We start from the raw sequence: 16701 nt of genomic DNA on the forward strand, positions 1-16701 counted from the left end.
AATTCTACATGAGTCTGGCTAACAGATTTTCTCAAATTCCTAAACCTTTGCCTACAGACCTCTGGAAACAACTCATAAGATTTAAGCACAGCCTGTTTTACTGTCTCATAATCAGCTGCATCTTCAACTGATAGGGCAGAATAAGCCTGCTGAGCCTTACCTTTAATTACACTCTACAACATGAGAGGCCAGCAGTCTCTTGGCCACCATAGGCTCTGAGGAACTTCCTCAAAATGCTGAAAGTATTTATCAACCTCAGCCTCATCAGTCACTAGAGCTAGAAGTTTGATCCATGTACTTTAGCTTCTCTAGCTCAAACCGCTTTCCTTTTTCTCTTTCCTGTTTCTAACAGCCTTTGTTTCTCTTTTCCTCAGCTTCAAACTGCCTTTGTTTTTCTCTGTCCTCTAATTTAAGCTTCTCTAACTGTATTTGTTCTATCCTGTACTGATGGTCCTCCGGTTTACCTTCAGGAAACCTTTCTAGCACCTTCTCTTCAAACACATTCATAGGTACATAATGCTCAGCTATTCTCCTCTGAATCTCTGCCTTCCTCATAGGCAGTTTCACCATAATGAAACCCAGCTTTTTAGCAATGATAAACAACTCATTCTTTCTGGCATCCTCTAATGCCTCAGAGGTTGGTGTTGCCAGAAATTTATCAATATCAATTGCTGCTGGTTTCCACACACAAGTCAATCAAAAAGGAAGTAACCAATTAGATCGATAATCAATCAATCAATAAGCTCCAATTTTGTTTAAAATCACAGCCGAGCCCCCAATTTATGTTACATACAGCAGCAATAGATCGCAAATTGAGTCAGGTTTCAATGTTGAAACCACTATATTTATTAGTATCTACTCAAAAATACAGAAAATTAAATGAAATAAACAGAAGTTATCAGTATCATGTGTGTGTGGCTCCCAAACTGTCAAGCTTAGGAACAGTTCTTAAAGTCTTAAGATGGCAAACTAGAAAGGTCCAGTAATCCACAGATTAAGTGAGGGGAAGGACTGGTAAATCCACGGTAAAACGTAGAGAGGAGGCAATTGTAAAGAATCCCACTGGTTCCATGCTGGGAAAATGAGGTAACAGTCGCTAAGGTCTTATTCTTCGAGTTGTCCTGAAATATCCACGTAAAATACCACAAGGTGACAAGTACTTACTTACTTAGTCTCTCTCTCTCTCTTTCTCTGAAAGGTCCAGCAGTCTGTCGCAGCTTGTTATACTGACATCGTAGTCCCGCCTCATCCAAGTGTTTTAAAGTGACACCCACAGTAAACGAAACCATGGTCACATAACACACTCCACTCTTTAAGAAAGGAGGAAGACAGCAGAAAGGGAATCATAGACCAGTTAGCCTGATCTCAATGGTTGTAAAGATGTTGGAGTCAATTGTTAAGGATGAGGTTATGGAGTACTTGGTGACACAGAACAAGATGAGACACAGTCAACATGGTTTCCTTAAGGGAAAATCTTGCCTGAGAAACCTGTTGGAGTACTTTGAGGAGATTACAAGTAAGACAGATAAAGGGGATGCAGTGGATCCCCTTGGACTTTCAGAAGACCTTTGAGAAGTTGCAACATATGAGGCTGCTTACCAAGTTAAGAGCCCATGGTATTGCAGGAATGTTACTGGCATGGTCAGAGCATTGGCAGATTGGTAGGAGGCAGGGAGTGGGAATAAAAGGATCCTTTTCTGGTTGGCTGCCAGTGGCTAGTGGTGTTCTGTAGGGGTCGATGTTGCAACTGCTTCTTTTTATGCTGTATATCGGTGATTTAGATGATGGAGTAGATGGCTTTGTTGCCAAAATTGCATATGATACAAAGACTGGTGGAGCGGCAGGAAGTGTTGAGGAAAAAGATAGGCTGCAGAAGGACTTTAACAAATTAGAAGAATGGACAAGAAAGTGGCAATTGAAATACAATGTTGGAAAATGCATGGTCATGCACTTTGGTAGAAGAAATAAATGTGCGGACTATTTTCTGAATGGGGAGAAAATCCAAAAATCTCAGATGCAAAAGGACTTGTAATTCCTTGTGCAGAACAATCTGAAGATTAACTTGCAAGTAGAGTCAGTTGTGAGGAAGGGAAATGCAATGTTAGCATTTATTTCAAGAGGTCCAGAATACAAGACCAGGGATGTGATGCTGAAGCTTTATAAGACACTGGTGAGGCCTCACCTTGAGTATTGTGAACAGTTTTGGGCCCTTCATCTAAGAAAAGATGTGCTGGCATTGGAGAGGGTTCAGGGGAGGTTCACAAGGATGATTCCAGGAATGATTATCATATGAGGAAGGTTTGATATCTCTGGGTCTGTACTCGATGGAAATAAGAAGGATGGGGGGAATCTCGTTGATATCCTTCGAATGTTGAAAGGCCTAGAGATGGTAGAAGTGGAAAGGATGTTTCCTATGGCGGGGGGGGGGGAGCTACAGGGCACAGCCTCAGGATAGATACATTTAAAACAGAGATGTGGAGAACTTTCTTTAGCGAGACGGTGGTGAATTTGTGGAATTTATTCCAGTTGTGGAGACCAGGTCATTGGGTGTATTTAAGGTGGAGTTTGATAGGTTCTTGATTGTCCACGGCATCAAAGGTTATGGGAAGAAAGCCGGGGAGTGGGGCTGAGGAGAGGAAAAAAAGGAATAGAAATGATTGAATGACAGAGCAGGCTCAATGGGCCAAATGGCCTAATTCTGCTCCTATGTCTTACGGTCTTATTCAATGATTGGCAGTCTGGGTGAAAACACCTTGTTAATGAGAAAAGTCAGAAGAGAATGGCCAGACTAGTTTAAGCTGCCAGAAAGGAAGCCCTAACTCATTTAACCACATGTTACAACAGTGGTGTTTAGAAGAGAATGTTTGAATGCACAACACATCAAACCTTGTAGTGGGTGGGCTACGGCAGCAGGGGACCACATGCTCTCAGTGGCCACTTTATTAGGGACAGAAAGTATAAGTCATTCTTTAGTGGATTTATTACAGCTGAGTTCTGGGGAAACATCATTGTCGTAATCATTCCATGAGCACCAGTATGCTGGAATGCCAGAGAGTTGCAGTTTAACAAAACGCTACGTGTATCATAAGTATTTAACACCAAAAGTTATGCACTGTCTGGTTTAAGGTGCAGATCTGTCAGCACAACACAGAGCTCTGCAACGGACCTGTCAAAAAGTTTAAAATGCTTTCATCCATCAGTTTTCTTAAACCAGAATAAAACACTTAGTTATTTCAAAAAACGTAGAATATATCAGTTTTCGTAAGGGAAGAAACTCAGGAGACATGGATGAGATTCCTTTCTAGCCTGGAAGAGGAGATAAGCCATTTATAAAAGGGAAACACTCTGTGTTCTCACATGCAGTAAAAGCCTCTGAACTATGTACATCTGCTAATCAAGCAGCTATTCTGCGTCTGAGATCCTAGTTTGTGTACCACTCTCACTTGGAGCTGGTGACCTGGTTAAATAAGGTTTAGAGTTCTTGCTATGGAAACCTATGAAAATAGTCTCCCAGCAAATAAATAGATCAAGGTGACATTGACAAATGGACTAGAGCTAACAAGGTCTATTATTGTCACATGCTGCTGGTGGCAATGCTAAAAAAAAACGAGATCACAGCATCACATTTATACCATACAGTCACAACAGTGAATTTAGTAAAATGAATCCTTAAAAAGAACAGCCAGTCCTACCAAACCAAAAATAGTTATTAGTATATCATCAATACCAGGAGTTCAGAATAAAGGAGGATTTTATTATGTCTGGAGGACTAAAAAACTCCAAAAAAAAAAGATTAAAAAGCCACACTTTGATCTCACATAAAGCAAGTTATTTCAATTTGGATTTAAGAAAAATTCTGCCTGGGCATGCCCCACTAATAACAGGTCAATTTTAATCTGCACCTTTACAAACATTCGCTGCATAATGTTTAGATGCCATTCTCAGAGTTTATAGAGGGAAACTATTAGTTTTGAGAACAGAAACATGAACCAGTCTTCGTTGTCAAGGCAAGACGTTTTACGACCTTTGATTCCAGATGGGAGGGAAGAGCTACCACCACTTTGTAGATATCTTTTCAGTTGGAAACTGATGTTAAATGAGATATTAGGAAGAGTAGTAGTTATAAGTTATAAATTCTGAACATCAGAAATCAAAATACTAAAGTTAGAATTATCAGCAACTTGATTAGAAGTGACTGGTCTCTAGCCAAGTGTTAGGAGTCAGAAGGTGTCACAGCAGAGAACCAGCCATAAGCTAACTCTGTTAGCATGCTGAGGGTACAAGACTTTATTGGAGGTGTTACCTTTTGGATAGATGATCCTAAAGTATTTAAATACTGTATGCAAAGCAGTCAATGTATTTCCCATGTTATAATAGTAAACCACACTTCAAAAATAATTCAACTATAAAACATTTGAGACATCCTGATATTAAAGTGAGGGATTAACTTTATTTGTTACATGCACTTCGAAACATTGAAACATGAAGTGAAATATGTCATTTACATTGAATTAGATTAGTGAGATTTCAGCTGGGTAGCTCACAACTGTTGGGCACCAATACTTCATGTCTATAATGTACTGACCCTCAAAGTACATCTTTGGAATGTGGGAGGAAACCATAGCTCCCAGAGGAAACCCATGCGATGACAGGGATAGAGTCCTAGAGTCATAGAAAAGTACAGTACAGAAACAGTCCCTTCAGCCCAATTAGTCCATACTGAACCATTTAAGCTGCCTATCCCCCTGCACCAGCACCATAGCCCTCCATACCCCTACTATCCATGCACCTATCCAAACTGCTTACAATTGAAATTGAACTCACGTGTAACACTTGCACTGGCAGCTCATTCCACACTCTCATGACCTTCTGAGTGAAGAAGTTTCCCCTCATGTTTCCTTCAAACTTTTCACCTTTCACCCTTAACCCATGACCTCTAGTTATAGCCCCACCCAACCTTAGTGGAAAATACCTACTTGCATTTACTTTTTCTATGCACCTCATAATTTGGATAACCTCTATCAAATCTTCCGCCAGTGTTCCAAGGAATAAAGTTCTAACCTATTCAATCTTTCCCTCTAATTCAGGTCCTCCAGTCCTGGCAAAACCCTTGTAAATTTTCTCTGTACTCTTTTGAACTTATTTACATCTTTCCTGTAGGTAGGTGACCAAAACTGCACACAATCCTCTAAATTAGGCCTCAGCAATGTCTTATACAGCTTCAACATAACTTCCCAACTGTACAAGCTCCTTGCAGACAGTTGCAGGGATTGAACCCTGATCGATGATTGGAGACGCTGTAAAGTGATTGTGCTAACCTCGACACACTTGTTGCCCCATTATTAAATTTGCTTTTCAAATGTATATTATTTTGTAATTTGAGCAGATCAGTTAACAAGTCCTTTACCAAAGAAGAGTTGTGATTAAAATAAAGCATTGACTTACCTCTTCTTCATAGAACTTTGGAAGAGATGTGATTTTATAACAGAAATAACTTCACAGTGGGGTTAAAAAAATCTTTGTCACCTTAACTGGTTGTCGTGGTGTCAGCTGCCCCATTATATATGTCTTCGGATGTGGAAATTAATATTATGTGAGGTGTATAGCAGGAATTAATGCAACATAGTATTGATAATCAAAGATGAAATACTGTTCAAAAGCTAAATATAGCAGTTACTGGAAGTCTGAAATAAGAATAGAAAATGCTGGAAATGGTCAGCATTTCATAAACCCTCTTGCATTGAGTCAAGTCACTTTATATTGTCATTTCGACCATAACTGCTGGCACAGTACACAATAAAAATGAGACATTTTTTAGGACCATGGTGCTACATGAAACAATACAAAAACTACACTGAACTATGTAAAACAACACAAAAAAACTGCACTAGACTACAGACCTACCCAGGACTGCATAAAGTGCACAAAACAGTGCAGGTATTACAATAAATAATAAACAAGACAATAGGCACAGTAGAGGGCAGTAAGTTGGTGTCAGTCCAGACTCTGGGTATTGTGGAGTTTGATAGCTTGGGGGAAGAAACTGTTACATAGTCTGGTCGTGAGAGCCCGAATGTTTCGGTGCCTTTTCCCAGATGGCAGGAGGGAGAAGAGTTTGTATGAGGGGTGTGAGGGGTCCTTCATAATGCTGTTTGCTTTGCGGATGCAAAGTGTGCATTCCGTAAAGTTTTATAAACATGCCTCTGCGGGTGGGAATAACTGGATCGGGCAGATGAGTGCATGGCTGAAGAACTGTTGCAGGAGGGCGGAACTCAGGTTTCTGGGCCATTGGGAACACCTCTGGGATAAAGGAGAGCTGAACAAGAGGGACAGATTGCACCTGAACTGGAGGAGGACCAATATTTTTCTCCCAATCCTAGCAGGGGGATTTGCTAGGATGATTTAAGCTAGTCTGGCAGGAGCTGTGGGATCCAAACTAGTAATGTGGCAAATGAGAAAGCTGAAGAAAATGTATAGAAGTTAACCTGGGAGTGGGACTGCGAGAAAAGTCTGTTAGGCTAACCACATTGATTCTAATGAAGAAAACTGACAGATAAACTCAGGGCATGGATAGGCACATGGGACTGAGATACAGTACTGTGCAAAAGTCTTAGGCACATATAGATAGCTTGGGCGGCTAAGACCTTTACACAATACTGTAGTAATTTTATGTATTCCACAACTGCTGTCAATGAAAAAACAAGTTTTGTGAAATATGTGAGTGATGATAAACCTGATTCTGATATGGTTCTCAATTGTGGACGGAGAGTGGGAAAGGGGAAAGGAGAGAAACATCATGGTTGGGAACGGGGGAAGGGAGAGAGGAGGGAGTGGAAAGCTGCAGAGAAACATTCTGTAATGATCAATAAACCGATTGTTTGAAATGAAATGCCCTTGCCTGGTGTTTCAGGGCTGGGTGTGTCTGCACCTGTGCCACCCCCTGCCCCTGGCACTCCTTCCCTACCACCTGTCCCACACCCCTCCCGTGGTGCTCCACCCTCACCACTCCCAATATCCTTTGCTCCCACCAGATTTGCAAGCTTGACAAATACAGTACGGTGTTAAAGTCTTAGGCACCCTAGCTATATAGCAGACTCACAGGCATATAACATAGCATATGTCAGTGTGGGAGCAATCTGGGGACAATGACCACAATTCTATAGCCTTAAAATAGTTATAGTTAAGGATACTTTAAGTCCAAAATTGAGGCAAGGCTACTTTAGACAAATATCTACAAAGGTATATTGGAGCTACTTATACAGGGATATCTGGAAAGTAGGAAGCTTTTAAAAATGAGACAGGGAGAGCCATTGGCCAGCATATTCCTGTTAGAGTGAAGGGCAAAGTTCCCATGATTAAGGAATCCATGTTTACAGGGGATACTGAGGCTCTCATCAGGAAAAAGGGAAGCAGTTCATGTTATGCCAGGATCAAGAGAATCCCTCAAAGAGTATGAGGGATGCAGGGGTACACATAGTAGGGAAATCAGGAGGGCAAAAAGAGCCATGAGAAAACCCTTGGTAGATAAGGTAACAGAGAATACTAAGAGATTCTAAAAGTAGATTAAGAACAAAAGGAAAAGTATCGATTCCATGAAGGATCAGTGTGGTTGTTTATGTGTGGAGTCACACAACAAAGTCAAGGTTCTAAATCAATAGTTCTCAATTGTGTTCAATGTAGAGCAGGTCATGGAAGCTAGAGAATTGTGGGATGAGAACAGTGATGTAGAACATGCTGCAGAAGGTTGTAAACATCAGGAAGGAGGTACAGGTGTCTGAAGATGCCTAGTCGGTATTTTAGGAACAGCTTCTTTCTCTTTGCCTTCATATTTATGAATGGTCCATGATCAAATGAACAGTATCTTGCTACATTAATGACTGCATTGGTGCTGCTTCCTTCACCCATGCTAAGCTCGTCTACTTTGCTGTCCTGCCCTCAAATTTCTGACACCTCCCTTCCTTTCTCCATCTCTCTATCTCTATCTCTGGAGGCAGTTTAACTACTGATAACTTTTACAAACCCGCTGATTCTCACAGCTACCTGGACAATACCTCTTCCCACTTGTCACTTGTAAAAATGCCATCCCCTCTATCCGCCAGCCCACCTGGAACAGGGTTCCTCTGGCCCTCACCTCTCACCTCATTAGCCTTTTGTCCAGCACATAATTCTCGGTAACTTTTGCCAATTCCAATGGGATCCCACCTCCAAGCACATCTCTCCCTCCCCCACACCAACCTTCTGCTTTCCGCAGGATTACTCTCTACACAGCTCCCTTGTCCGTTCATCCCACCCCACTGATCTCCCTCTACACCTCCTCCCTCACTACCAACCAGGACCCCAAACAGTCCTTCTAGGTGAGGCAACACTTCACCTGTGAGTCCTTTGGAGTCATCTACTGTATCTGATACTCCTGGTGTAGGCTGCTGTATATTGGTGAAACCAAAAATAGATTGGAAGATTGCTTCACCAAGCACTTATGATCCACTGCCAGAAAAAGCAGAACTTTAATTCTACTTCCCATTCCAATTTGTCAGTCCATGGCCTCCTCTACTACCTCCTCATCGTGTAAGAGGAGCAACACCTTATATTCCATCTGGGTAGCCTCCAACCTGATGGCATGAACATCGATTTTTCAAACTTCCGGTAATTGACACACCTTCACATTCTCATTCCTATTTCCCTCCCTCACCTCATCTCCTTACCTGCCCTTCATCTCCCTCTGGTGCTCCTCCCCCTTCCATGGTCTTCTATTCTCTCCTATCAGATTCCTCCTTCTGCAAACCTTTATCTCTTTCACCTGACAGCTCCCAGCTCTTTACTTCACCCCCTCGCCCCTGTTTCACCTATCACCTACCACCTTGTACTTCTTCCTCCCTTTTCCCCCGCCTTCTCATTTTTTTTCCACTCCTGGTGAAGGATCTTGGCCAAAACGTTGAATGTTTACTCTTTTCCATAGATGCTGCTGGCCTGCTGAGTTCCTGCAGCATTTTGTGTGTGCAAGGATTTCTTTGTCTTTATAGTATCTCATCTCGCTATTCGTCAATAGTGGTGGTGTGGAGTGGTTGCGAATCAGCAGGTGTGAAGGTTGTATGTAGCTTCAAAGAAAGCTTTGTCAATACATTGTAAATATGGAATTGTCCTTTGATGTTTGGCACTTAAAATATCGAGCCCCACATTGGACCAGCAGACCTGTCGACCAAAAGCGTCTCTGTATAACCATATAACCATTACAGCATGGAAACAGGCCATCTTGGCCCTTCTAGTCCGTGCCGAACACTTACTTTCACCTAGTCCCGTCTACCTGCACTCAGCCCATAACCCTCCATTCCTTTCCTGTCCATATACCTATCCAATTTTTTTTTTTAATGACAAAATCAAACCTGCCTCTACCACTTCTACTGGAAGCTCGCTCCACACAGCTACCACTCTCTGAGTAAAATATATTAAAGTATTAAATTTATTAAAGTATAATGCCTGCTGTATCTTGTTTTGTCAAATAAAGAAGTTGCTTTGTATCTACCAGTAATTTTCTCCGATGACCTCATTCACACAACAACAATGCTGATGCAAAGCAACAAATCTCAATACATATGTCAGTGATAATAAGCCTGGTTTTGATTCTGATTCTGAAGCGGTGCTGGTGATCTTAAAGCCCCTAAAGAATCAGAATCAGGGTCAGGTTTACTATCATCACAAGAGTTGTGAAATTTGTTAACTTAGCAGTAGTAGTTCAATGAAATACATAATATAGAAGAAAAAAACAAAATAAAATAATGATTATAATAAATAAATAAAATAAATAAGTAAATCTATTACAATATATATATATATATATATATATATATATTGAATAGATTAAAAATCATGCCAAAAAACAGAAACAATATATATTCAAAAAGTGAGGGAGTGTTGAACATTTCAATGTCAATTCAGGAATCGGATGGCAGAGGGGAAGAAGCTGTTTCTGAATCGCTGAGTGTGTGCCTTCAGGCTTCTGTACCTCCTACCTGATGGTAACAGTGAGAAAAGGGCATGCCCTGGGTGCTGAAGGCCCTTAATAATGGATGCTACCTTTCTGAGACACCACTCAGAATCAGAATCAAGTTTATTATCACCAGCATGTGACGTGAAATTTGTTAACTTAGCAGCAGCAGTTCAATGCAATACATAATCTAGCAGAGAGAGAAAGAAAATAAAACAATAATAAATAAACAAGTAAATCAATTACATGTATTGAATAGAGTTTTTAAAATGTGCAAAAACAGAAATACTGTATATTAAAAAAAGGTGAGGTAGTGTCCAAGGCTTCAATGAACTTTGTAGGCTAGTGCCCACGATGCCCACTAACTTCACCACCCTCTGCAGCTTATTTTGGTCTCTGCAGTAGCACAGTGTCCCCCCCCCCCATTCTAACAACCCCACATATGCTCAGTGCTCTGTCCAATCATGTACTGGCACATCATTGCACGTGATATCACAACATCTTCCTTTCCTTAAAATGAAAAACAATTAACAACATTAATCAAAGCAAATACATAATTCAACAAGTCTCTATCAGTCTCTCTGTAGGTTTATGAACAAGAGTAGACCTTCTAAGTGGTACACACATAGATTTTGTGTTTCCCTGTTATTATTTACATGTTTTGTCTCGTCTGCATCAGTTAACTGAATCTCTGAAGTTGGCTTTTTCTGGAGGTCTTTGCGATTTCTTCTTACCACTGCTCCCTCCTCTGTTTGCACAATGTATGTTCTGGGTTGTACTTCTGCAAGTACCATAGTTTTCTGTGTCCATGTGTTCAGTTTGTCTCGTATCCTCACTTCATCTCCTTGGTGCAGTTCAGGTAATGGACGAGAACATCTATCAAAGCATGTTTTCTGCTTTGCTTTGTGTTCACCTTTCCATCTTTTCACTTGTTCACCTTCCCTCTGTTCTCAGAACGATCTCATCCATTGGCAGATTGGATCTCAAACGTCGTCCATCAAGAGCTAAGCAGGCAAAAATCCACATTCAAGTGGAGCACTGCGATAGGCTAACAAGGCTTTATAAAAATCACTTCCACTGTCTTTTGCTTTGTGCATCAGTTTATTGACAATTCCTACCGATTTCTCAACTAATCCATTGGACTGAGGGGAAAATGGACCAGATGTTATATGAACAAAGTCCCATTCATGAGCAAAATGTTTCACACATTCACTACTGAATTGTGGACCATTGTGAAAACTTCATCATGTTACTTCTGTTTAAACATACTGTGGGTTAACAGTAAAGAATTATATTCTGTTAGAATTAGAGAACTTTTATTTACAGTAATAAACAAACACGTCTTAACCCAGCCATGTGCTGGAACATCCTAGCAATCCCACACATGCTCAGTGCTCTGTCCAATCATGTACTGGCACATCATTGTACGTGATACCACCACACTTCCTGTAGTGAGGTGACCAGAACTGAGCACAGTACTCCAAGTGGGGCCTAACCAGGGTCCTATATAGCTGTAATGTTATCTCTCGGCTCTTAAACTCAATCCCTCAGTTGATGAAGGCCAATGCACCGTATGCCTTCTTAACCACAGAGTCAACCTGCGCAGCAGCTTTGAGTGACCTATGGACTCGGACCCCAAGATCTCTCTGATACTCCACACTGCCAAGAGTCTTACCACTAATCCTATATTCTGTCATCATATTTGACCTACCAAAATGAACCACCTCACACTTATCTGGGTTGAACTCCATCTGCCACTTCTCAGCCCAGTTTTGCATCATATCAATGTCCCGCTGTAACCTCTGACAGCCCTCCACACTATCCTCAACACCCCTAACCTTTGTGTCATCAGCAAATATACTAACCCATCCCTCCACTTCCTCATCCAGGTCATTTACAAAAATCACAAAGAGAAAGGGTCCCAGAACAGATCCCTGAGGTGAGCTGAGGATTCTTTTTCAGACTAGAGGTCTGCGATCAACGGTGTGCCACAAGCATCAGTACTGGCTCCATCGCTGTTTGACTTTATATTAACAACTTGAATGAAAATATAGTCGGCGTGGTTAGTAGGTTTGCAGATGACATCAAAAATTAGTTTTATCGTGGACAGTGAAAAATGTTATCTAAGATTGCAGCAAAATCTAGATCAACTGGGAAAATGGGCCAAGGAATGACAGATTATAATTTAACTTGAACGAGTGTGAGATGTTGCATTTTGATATGTGAAACCAGGGCAGGACCTACGCAGTAAATGGTAGAGCCCTGGGAAGTATTATAGAGATCTATGGGTCAATATACTGTATATAGTATACCTGACTGTGGCAAAGAAGACTTTTGGCATGCTTGCCATCATCAGTCAAGGCACGGCATTGTAAATTCAGGTTATAAGTGTTGGTATATTATGTTATAACAGTAAACACATTGGTGAGACCACAATTGGAGTATTGAGTGCAGTTCTGATCATCTGACTGTAGGAAGAATATCATAAGGCAGGGAAGAGTGCAGAAAAGATTGACAACAATGTTGTCAGGAAGAGAGTGCTTGAGTTATAAGGAGAGGCTGGATAGGATGGGACCTGGAATGTAGGAAGCTGAAGAGCTGAAGAGTCACTGTGCAAGAGCCTTAGGAGTGTAAAATATATATAATGTGGACCAGAGAGCGAGTTTGTAAATCTGGTAGGAGAAAAAGATGTTGGCAATAGTGAAGGTGGAGTGTTGTGAGACAGAAGGCAGAGAAGGAGTACCAGGGGTGGGGATAGTGGCACAGGGGGCAGACACACCTAGCCCTGAGTCAACAGGCAAGTTCATTTGATTCTAAACAATTGGCTTATTGATCATAACAGAATGTCACTTTAGTGCTTTCCATTCCCTCCCCTCTCCCTGCCCCTTTTCCCAACTATTATGCCCTTCTCCCTGACCCCTTCCTACTCTTAGACCACAATAGAGACCCATATCAGAATCACTCATGTATGTCATCCAATTTCTTTTTGTGGCAGCTGTACAGTGCAAAGCACAACGTTGCTATGGTTCTCTACAAATGTCTTATGCAACCTAGCTATGTACTGTAAGTGTCGAAGACTTTTACATAAAATCATGAGAAGCATAGATAAGGTGGATGGTCACAATCTTTTTCCCAGTGTAGAGGGTCTCTAAAGCTAGAGGATATGGGTATGAGATAATGGACAGAAATAAAGGGAATCTGAGACCAACACACACAGGGGTGGTGGAATGTAGAATGAGATGCAAGAGGAAGTGGTAGAGGTGGATACAATTACAACATAACAAAATGCCTGCATAGGTACGTGGTGAAGAAAGGTTTAGAGGATATAGGCCAGATGAAAGCAAATGCGACCAGCTCAGGTAGGCAACCTGGTCAGTATGGATGAGTTGGGCCCAAAGAGCCTGTTTCTATACTAAATAACTTCATGATTCTAAGATGATGCAAATCCTTGAATTTCATTTTATTTCCAGCAGCAGGTATTTATTGCTTCGAGCTTATAGACGATTAATAATATATATCAAAACCTGAAAGCTGTCTGTAAGACCATAAAACTTAGAAAATAGTTGGGTCATTTGGCCCATCAAGTCCACTAATCTGTCTTGGCTGATGTATTGCCCCTCTCAACCCTATACTCTTAGCCAATAGCCTTTAACACCCTTAGTAATCAAGAACCTACCATCCGCCATTTTAAGTATACCCAATGAGTTGACGTTCACAGCTGTCTGTGGCAATGAATTCCACAGATTTATGACTCTCTGGCTAAAGAAATTCCCCTTCATCTCTTTTCTAAAGGGATGTCCTTCTATTCTGAGGCTGTGCCCTCTGGTCTAGACTCCCCTAATATAAGAAAGCCATTCTCCATGTCCATTCTATCTAGTCCTTTCAATATTTGATAGTTTTCAATGAGACTCCATTGACCCCAATGAGACCCCTCCCCCCTTCACTCTTCTAACCTCTAGTGAGTACAGGCCTAGAGCTATCAAACTTTCCTTATGATTTCCCAGCATCATTCTCATGAACCACCTCTGGACCCTTTCCAATGCCATCCCATCCTTTCTTAGGGCCCAAAACTGCTCAGAATACTCCAAGTGTGGTCTGCACAATGCCGTATAAAGCCTCAGTCTATGGGTCAATAGACAGACGACTAACAGTTGGCTAATACTTATAGCTAATGTTACTGAAATCTGGACATCAAATGCAAATACAAAGGGTAAAATCAGGCCAAAGATTCTTCCATCTATAGTAAAAAAAAAAGCAAAATCCCATTTTTAAATTTTTATAATTTAGTTTGATTAGTTATTATGCTGTTGGTACTCTGCACTGGAAAAACATAGCAGTAGGCAGAATTTGAATAATGTCCAGACAGGACCTTAGTGCTGACTGGTGAGTGTATTGAATTTACAACAGATGTGTGGTCGGAATCAGAATCAGAATCATAATCAGGTTGAATAGCACTGGCATATGTCAAGAAATTTGTTGTTTTGTGGCAGCAGTACATTGCAATATATAATAATAAAAATCTATAAATTACAAGTAGAAAGATGTATGTATAAAATTAAATTAAGTAAGTAGTGCAAAAATAGAGCAAAGGAAAATAGAGGTAGTGTTGATGGAATCATTGACCATTCAGAAATTTAATGGCAGAAGGGAAGAATCTGTTCCTGAAACATTGAGTGTGAGTCTTCGGCTCCTGTACCTCCTTCTTCATGGTAGCAATGAGAAGAGGGCATGTCCTGGGTGATGGATGCCACCTTCTTGAGGCATTGCCTTTTGAAGGTGACCTTGATGCTGGGAAGGCTAGTACTCATGATGGAGCTGGCAGAGTTTGTAACTTTCTACAGCTTTTTCCAATCCAACTGGCCTATGCCATTGTTTGTGATCTTCATGAGCCTTCTTCTTCCCACTTCATTCCACCTTCTCTGGCTGTGTTATAAAAAATACCAAACACAGATAAATTGCTGGAAATGATGAGTGAAGCAGCAATTGTTTAAAGTGAAACAGCTAATGAGAGAGAACAAGTTAGCTTCAGGTAACATACAAAAATTGCTGGAGAAACTCAGCAGGTCAGGCAGCATCTATGGAGAGGAATAAATAGCCTCTTTAGTCCTAGCTTCAGGTAGTTGACAATGTGGAGAGGGGGAATGGGTGGACAATGGGATTACCTCTGATAGGGTGAAGCTGGAAGATCATTTTAAGATTTTTTTGTCAAATGATAAAGATGTGCAACATGCCCAGCAAGTCAGAATGTACAAGAGGAAAGAAAAAGAGAAAAACATTGCCAGTATTTGACATACTTACCTAGCCAGTCCTGATTTTTTGAAAACTTCCTTCGCTGGCAAATTCCTACAACTGCCTATTCCTAGCTTTCAATTATTTTGGTAAGGGCATGCAAAGATTAATTAGTTTATCTACATAACATCATCAATGTTACAATTGTAATGGGTGACTTCAATATGCAAGAAGATTGGGAAAATCAGGTCGGTGTTGGATCACAAGAGAGGGAATTTGTTGAATGGCTACGAGGTGGCTTTTTAGAGCAACCTGTGCTTAAGTCTATTCGGGGAAAGGCAATCTTAGATTGGGTGTTGTGTCTTATTAGGGAGCTTAATGTAAAGGAACCCTTAGGAGACAGCTATCAGAATATGATTGAATTTATATTGCAATTTGAGAGGGAGAAGCATAAATCACATATGAGAGAGGAGCATGGCCAGGTGGATGGGAAAAGGATACTGGTGGGAATGATGGCAGAGCAGAGATGCATGAAGTTTCTGTGAATAGTTCACAAGGCACTGGATAAATATGTACCACAGAAGAAAAAGTTCTCAAATGGCAGGAGTAGGTAACCATGCCTGACGAGGGAAGTTATGCACTAGATAATAGCCAAGGAAAGGACTTACAATGTAACTAAAAATCAGTAGAAAGTTGGATGATTGGGAAGCTTTTAAAATCCAACAAAAGGCAACTAAAAAACCTATAAGATGCAAAAAAGATTAAATATGAAGGTAAATTGGCTAATAATATAAAGCAGGATACAAAAATCTTTTAAGTTATATAAAGAGTAAAAGGAGGGTGAGAGTTGATATTGGACCACTGAAAAATGGTGCTGGTGAGGTAGTAATGGGGGACAAGGAAATAGCAGATACACTTAATGTATACTTGATATCAGTCTTCGCTGCGGAAAACACTAACTGTGTGCCAGAGGTCCATGAGTGGTCAGGGTGCAGAGTGAGTGTCATTATGAGCTACCTTCCAGAGTCCTGAGAGAGGTTGCTGAAGAGATAACAGATGCATTGGTGATGATCTTTCAAGAATCACTTGATTCTGGCATGGTCCCGGAGGACTGGAAGATTGCAAATCTAATTCAACTCTTTAACAAGGGAGGAAGGCAAAAGAAATGAAATTATCAGCCAGTTAGCCTAACTTCGGTGGTTGGGAAAATGTTGAAATCTATTATTAAGGATGAAGTTTTGGGGTATTTGGAGACTAATGATAAAATACATCAAAGTCAGCATGGTTTCTGTAAAGGGAAATCTTGCCTGAGAAACCTGTTGGAGTTCTTCAAGGGAGTAACAGGCAGCTTGGACAAGAGAGACAGTGGATGTCATTTACTTGGATTTTCAGAAGGCATTTGATAAGATGCTACACATGAGGCTGCTTAACAAGATAAAATCCTATGGTGTTACAGGAATGTTACTGACATGGATAAAGGAATGGCTGGC

This window comes from Hemitrygon akajei, chromosome 8, assembly GCF_048418815.1.
Source record: "Hemitrygon akajei chromosome 8, sHemAka1.3, whole genome shotgun sequence".
NCBI classification, from domain to species: domain Eukaryota; kingdom Metazoa; phylum Chordata; class Chondrichthyes; order Myliobatiformes; family Dasyatidae; genus Hemitrygon; species Hemitrygon akajei.